Genomic DNA, 6415 nt, shown 5'->3' on the forward strand with positions numbered 1-6415 from the left:
ACCCCTGCTCTAAAATAGCTGCACTGGTGCCAGTTTCTGGGCCCAATTCCAGGGGCTCATGATAGTGTTTAAAGCCCTAAAGGACTTAGCTCTCAAATATTTGAAAAACTAGGAAAATATGGTTGGTACAATGTAAAGAAATTACTAAAGATGAAGGACAATGAACGCAGGAAGGGCAGATGTGAGGAAGTCAAGCAACAATGTTAAGGAAAGAAGCAGTCTTTAACAAATATTTTTTTTTTCATTTTTGTATTTTGTATAGTTATTGTTTTTGTATTTGTGGTGTGTTTGTAGTTGTTGTATTGGTTTATTTTATGTGTTTTGTTGCTGTTTTGAAAAAAGTTAATAAATACATTTAAAAAAAAACACAAATATTTGAAAAGCTGCCTCCTTCCTTACAGACTGCCTTGGGTGTTGAGGCTGGCAAAGGGGTAGTTCCTCCACTCTCAGAGGTGGCGGCCCAGGACAGGGCCTTCTCTACGGCAGCCCCTAAGTTGTGGAACTCCCTTCCCACAAAGGTTCATCTGGCATCTTCATTGTACAGCTTTCAGAGGATGCTGAAGACCCACTTCTTTGCCCTTGCCATTAACACTTAAGATATGCATAGTTTTGGGACCAATCTTATTTTTATAGTTGTACAGTAAGTTGTATTTTTAAAAAAATTAAGGTTGTGTTCTAATGATGTAATATGCCCTTAACCTTATGGTTAAGTGTGGGTTGATAATGATATTGGTAATAATAGTAACATTATAGGTTTTAGGTGTCAACCTGGATGATGCCCCAAGGCGCTTCCAATTCTTGGGGTCTGGCACTCACAGTGGGTTGGAGATTAACAGAGGAAGTTGCTGAACTAGTCAGACAGGTTTCTTTGTGAGACAGTCGTAGGAATGTTTTGGGATGCGGGAGAGGATATATTATTTAAGATATCCTATTCCAACTTGTGTTTACAAGTCCCAGAAATCAGCAGGGTTCTCATTCCCCTTTAAACACACACACAGCGGAAAGCTTGCTCAGGTTCGTTAAAACCTCTGTAATAAATGTCCTGGTATTTTCCCCATTAATCCCTCTCAAAATAAGACATTACACAGTCTTCTATAAAAGCATAAAAAGAGTTAACTCACGAGAAATCACCTGTTCACAATTGGATCCCAGACGGCAGACTTAAACTTAGTAAAAGTTACATTTACTCAGGAGACTGTTCCATAAGAGGAAACAGTTCCTTTGTGGCCTCTTGGCTGGAGAGCATCCTAGCGATCTCACTTCTTTGAGAGTGTGGTCCAAAAGAAGAAGATGGAGTCTGGTCCCTGTGGTTTTGTGTTAACCTGCCCAGGTGAGACCACACCCATCTCCAGTTACACAGAGGAAGTCCATCCCAGCCCAGGGGAAACAGCAAGTTCCGACTGGCTGGCCTAGAGTTCCCCTTCTACGTCCACTCTAGCAATGTTGTGTTTGACTGCTCCTGTGCTTTACATCCCACAACAGTGACCTTAGCTGGCCACTTCAGGGCCCTCATCAGGATGAGCTAGGATACAAGAACTACAACTAAGTGAGGGTTACACCCACTCTTAACTTGGACAGCTGTTCCAGGTTGCTGAGAATTAATGGCACATGTCATCATTTAGGGTGACCCAAACAGTTTCTGTGCCAAAACCAGGCCTAAACCTAAACTGAAATGTATCTAGTTGCTGGAAACCACATTGGAGGAGAGGTCTCTTGGCCTTGATTCCTCCTTGCAAGTTCCCACAGGCCTCTGGTTGGCCACTGTAAGGACATGATGCAGGACTAGTTGGGCTGTTGGCCTCATCCAGCCTCATTCATACCCTCCAACATTTTGGGAGGGCAAATCGGGGCACCTCGACACATCACCCTGCTGCCCCACTGCCTGCCCACTCACCTCCTCCCTGCCTGCTCTTTCGCTTCCCAGCTGCTGCCCCCCCCTTGTACCATTGTCTGCCGCCTCCTCCTCTGCTCCCTCCATGGCTTCCACCACCTCCTCCTCTGCTGGTGCTGGAGATGTACTTCCAGAAGCTGGCTTCCATAGGTTCAGCGATGGAAGGAGGAGGAAGAGTGGTTACACGTGGGGGCAAAGTAGGTTTCGCTTCCATTTTTTTGGTCCCATGCACTGGTGTGGGTCAACTGACTTGTGGGACGTGTGGGACAAAGAAACAGCCACATTCTGCTCCTGCATTCTGGCACAGCCAAGATGGAGACCAGAGGTCAGGGCAGCTTCTGTCACTCTGGGATGTCCCGCTTAAAATGTCCTTCTGTTATGTTCCTATGGAAGCAGCTGGCTTGTGTCATCTTCTGGACCCTTGTTCCTTGTATCCACCTCTGGGTTGCCACAACACTTCCTGACTCAGTCTCACTCAGTGCTGGCCTCAGCTGTCCCCCTGTTACCCCCAGAACCACCTCAGCTAGACAAGGGGTCAGGGCACCATGAATCATTTGGATAAGGAAGAAGTGGTTTATGTCTCTTGAAAGAGATGCCACTTCCTTCCTAGTCACAAACACACACTCTTTCTCTTGCTCAAAAATAGAACGTCTGCAGTGCTGTGCAGTGTGACACAGCATTATGGGGGCAGTGTTCCCTTTTGATTCCTGGAGTGCATAGGAGCCAACGCCTAGGGACTGAGGTCCCTTTAGTCCCGTCCCCCCATTAAATATTTGAAGTGACTGGGGACACACAAAGTTGATGGGCTGTTGTTGTTCAGTCGTTCAGTCGTGTCCGACTCTTCGTGACCCCATGGACCAGGGCACGCCAGGCACTCCTGTCTTCCACTGCCTCCCACAGTTTGGTCAGACTCATGTTAGTAGCTTCGAGAACACTGTCCAACCATCTCATCCTCTGTCGTCCCCTTCTCCTTGTGCCCTCCATCTTTCCCAACATCAGGGTCTTTTCCAGGGAGTCTTCTCTTCTCATGAGGTGGCCAAAGTACTGGAGCCTCAACTTCAGGATCTGTCCTTCTAGTGAGCACTCAGGGCCAATTTCCTTGAGAATGGATAGGTTTGATCTTCTTGCAGTCCATGGGACTCTCAAGAGTCTCCTCCAGCACCATAATTCAAAAGCATCAATTCTTCGGCGATCAGCCTTCTTGATGGTCCAGCTCTCACTTCCGTACATTACTACTGGGAAAACCATAGCTTTAACTATACGCACCTTTGTCGGCAAGGTGATGTCTTTGCTTTTTAAGATGCTGTCTAGGTTTGTCATTGCTTTTCTCCCAAGAAGCAGGCGTCTTCTAATTTCGTGACTGTTGTCACCATCTGCAGTGATCATGGAACCCAAGAAAGTGAAATCTCTCACTGCCTCCATTTGATGGGCATTGCCGTTCAAATGGTGTGTGTGTGTGTGTGTTGCATCTTGAGATCAATTTTGCTCCACCCTCAGCCCTGCTCTCTGCTTCTATCTTTGGCTACAGGAGGAAAAATAATGGGTTGTCCCTCTGGCTGATCTTTAAGCAACTCACACATACACACACTTGAATGCCACACTCTTGGTCATGTGGTGGTTATAAGTGAGAGGCACCATGCACATGCTCAGCCTCACTTCCTTCAATAATATTGTATCACTTTTTGCACGACTGGTTTTCTGGCATTAAAAGTCACTATTTCTCTAGACTATTTTTCTTCTGCTAGAGAAGGAGTAAGAAGAGGAAGTATGTTGTTTCTATGGTGAGGGGAGATCCCGCATATTTTCCTGGACCCACTCTTCCCTGGGGTCAGCACAGAACCTCTGGTTCTTCTTTGTGATGGATCTGCAAGAGGGAAAACATCTGCTTTGGCACAAATTCATCAGAAGCCTGATGAAAGGCAGCTCTCTGCCTCGGGGTCAGCCCAGTTTGGGGCTGAGGTAGTGCTGAGGCCTGTGACCTTCCCCCTCTATGTCCTCTCCCTTCATCCCAAGCTATTGACTTGTTCTTCCATCGGCATCTCACCAGAGTTGAGGGCCACATGGGCAACTCAGCACAGGGAGGAGAATCCAAGCTGAGACTTCCTGACAACTAGAAGATTCAGGAAGGACTAGGGTCGTAAACACACCACACACTCAAAGCACTCTTATAGTATTTTCACAGTCATTGCGCCTCCCTGCCAAAGAATCCTGGGAACTGTGGTTTGTTAATGGTGCAGGGAACTGTAGCTCTGTGAGGGATAAAACTACAACCTTTTAAGTGGTTCTTTAAGTGGTATACAAAAATACAGGGCATTTTTTTCAGCCACAACTCACAGGAAGTCAGTTCTGGCACTTCTCGGGTGGGTGCCATTGCCTGGCGAAAGAAGATTGGATACAAAAACTCGTGGATTATGCAGAAATGGCGAAACTTACCGGAAAAATAAGAAACCAAGATAACAAACCTTTTAAAAATAATGACAATGGTTTATTGAATATGTACAAATAAATTGTAAACAGATAAGGACATTGGCAGGATTATTATAATAACCTGCAGAGTAAATAATTAAAGTAGATAAATAAAAGAATGTTAAGTTAAGTTAGAATATGAAGGAAATGATAAATATAAATTTAAGAAACTGTGGATCCCTCCAAATCTATGATCCTACATCCGTAAGCTTAGAATTTGTAAGAAGAAGAGAAGAGTTTGGATTTGATATCCCGCTTTTCACTACCCGAAGGAGTCTCAAAGCGGCTAACATTCTCCTTTCCCTTCCTCCCCCACAACTAACACTCTGTGAGGTGAGTGGGGCTGAGAGACTTCATAGAATCATAGAGTTGGAAGAGACCACAAGGGCCATCCAGTCCAACCCCCTGCCAAGCAGGAAACACCATCAAAGCATTCCTGACAGATGGCTGTCAAGCCTCCGCTTAAAGACCTCCAAAGAAGGAGACTCCACCACACTCCTTGGTAGCAAATTCCACTGCAGAACAGCTCTCACTGTCAGGAAGTTCTTCCTAATGTTTAGGTGGAATCTTCTTTCTTGTAGTTTGAATCCATTGCCCCGTGTCCGCTTCTCTGGAGCAGCAGAAAACAACCTTTCACCCTCCTCTATATGACATCCTTTTATATATTTGAACATGGCTATCATATCACCCCTTAACCTTCTCTTCTCCAGGCTAAACATACCCAGCTCCCTAAGCCGTTCCTCATAGGGCATCGTTTCCGGGCCTTTGACCATTTTGGTTGCCCTCTTCTGGACACGTTCCAGCTTGTCAGTATCCTTCTTGAACTGTGGTGCCCAGAACTGGACACAGTATTCCAGGTGAGGTCTGACCAGAGCAGAATATAGTGGTACTATTACCTCCCTTGATCTAGACGCTATACTCCTATTGATGCAGCCCAGAATTGCATTGGCTTTTTTAGCTGCTGCACTTGGGCTAGTCACACTTCAGAGAAGTGTGACTAGCCCAAGGTCACCCAACAGCTGCATGTGGAGGAGTGGAGACGCGAACCCGGTTCCCCAGATAACGAGTCTACCGCTCTTAACCACTACACCACGCTGGCTCTCAACTTGCTAAAGGAGCCAGACCAGTTTCTTTGGCAAGTGAATGGCCTAAGTTGGCCAGATAAGTACCCCTATTTACATGTTGAAAGTGTTTGCCATAGAGCCAACATGACAGTGATGTGGGATTGAGGATTGGAGTGGTCATTCTGTGATATCATGGCAGCGGACAAAGCTGTATTGTAAAATTTGAATAAATGTTTTGTTGTTGTTTAAAAAAAATTTAAAAAGAAAGAAAGTGGTTGCTGTAGAGATAAGCAGATGGAATTTCCCCCACCTCACCTAGCTGAATGCAGGGTCTTCCTAGGATGGGGAGCAGTAAGCCAAGGGTAGCTGTGTAGGAGAATTGTACTGTGTGGCTTTTACTGATGCTGGAAGCGGGAGACTCAGAGCCTTCTCTTGCTCTGTGCTGGACCCAAAGCTGTGATTTGAAGCTTCCCTGAAACCCTAATGAGGAAGCAAGCTCCTTTTCCTTTTAATAATAATTTTTATTAGTTTTCAATTACAGTCCAGTAATAGCCTCATTATAACAATACTAATTTATAATATAATCATTAATACCAATCGTTCAAATACCGAATTATAAAATCTAGTTAAAGTGGCTCCCCCGCGTGCTAGATTTGGTGTTTTTCTTTATTTTTGCATTCCAAAATCTTATTGATTTCAATTACATTCCAGCCATAATAATAATCCCTCATACAAGAACTGCAATATTAATAACTCCTATTCATGTTGACACATTAAATGATTTATAAAACTATAAGTGAGGAACTCAAACTATATCCTTATTTTTTCTTGTATGTGGCAATTATTCTGTCCGTGCTGTTTCTTCCTGTCCTTGTAAGATGTTATGTCTTTCTTTCGCCCGGTTGTTGCTATTATCCCTCATGCCTTGGGCGAAACTGCTATCCCATTGCTGTTCCAGAAATTCCTCCGTTGCTCCATCCACAACTTTAACGAC

Source organism: Lacerta agilis, chromosome 15 (genome assembly GCF_009819535.1).
Source record: "Lacerta agilis isolate rLacAgi1 chromosome 15, rLacAgi1.pri, whole genome shotgun sequence".
Classification (NCBI taxonomy): domain Eukaryota; kingdom Metazoa; phylum Chordata; class Lepidosauria; order Squamata; family Lacertidae; genus Lacerta; species Lacerta agilis.